This window comes from Ciona intestinalis, chromosome 9 (assembly GCF_000224145.3).
Source record: "Ciona intestinalis chromosome 9, KH, whole genome shotgun sequence".
In the NCBI taxonomy this organism is placed as follows: domain Eukaryota; kingdom Metazoa; phylum Chordata; class Ascidiacea; order Phlebobranchia; family Cionidae; genus Ciona; species Ciona intestinalis.
The window spans coordinates 3,223,445-3,224,284 of record NC_020174.2 but is presented as its reverse complement, the minus strand read 5'-3'; the positions used below and the strand labels follow the sequence as shown (position 1 = coordinate 3,224,284).

General features: G+C 36.5%; 1 protein-coding gene across 1 annotated transcript in view; it reads left to right on the top strand.

Annotated features, from left to right (window-relative positions):
* LOC100180401 (histone-lysine N-methyltransferase EHMT1) overlaps positions 1–840 on the top strand; it is a gene marked incomplete in the record, with an annotated part of 22,971 nt that overhangs the window by 16,728 nt on the left and 5,403 nt on the right.

Sequence of the window (840 nt, the reverse complement as noted above, 5' to 3'; positions counted from 1 at the left end):
AACATTGGCTAGAAAAGTTATTCACAAATCAACGATTATTATAAATCATTTTTATTGTATTCTTAAAAAAAATTTGAGGTAATGCAGTTCTGTTCTATGTGGGTCAGGTCCTGTCGCGTGGCACGGTATGGGTCCCAGGATTTAGGCCAGGATTGGCCCATTGCCCAACATTGTATGTGCTTTTTCTATTCTACATGGGTGAGGTCCTGTAGCGTGGCACGCTATGGGTCCAAGGATTTAGGCCAGGATTGGCCCATTACCCCAACACTCAGGGTGATACTGTATGCAGTTATAGAAAGTTCCGGTATTAAATATATTGTAATCCATATGCAACATTATACATTGATATAAATAATGATTGTTTGAGCAAGTATTTGTGTATCAGAAATTGTTTTTATAATATTCTTATTACTAACTCCCGGTTCCCCACAACTCATATATAAATATAATTTGTGATTTTCATCTCATATAACTTATGATTATGATGTCATAACTAGTGATTATGATGTCATAACTTGTGAATATGATGTCATAACTTGTGGTTATGATGTCAAAACTCGTGATCACGCTGTTATAACTTGTGATCATGATGTCATAACTTGTGATCACGGTGTTATAACTTGTGATCATGATGTCATACCTTGTAATTATGATGTCATAACTTGTGATAATGATGTCATAACTTGTGATTATGATGTCATAGTGTGCACCGGAGCGTAGCATGTGTTGGATTGCGTTAAAGATCCATCTGTGCATTCGAAACGCTGGATTGTTTCGAAAAGTAATTCTTCCTTACAACCGAGAGCGAGTTTTGAACCCGGATATCTCTCGTGGATATGA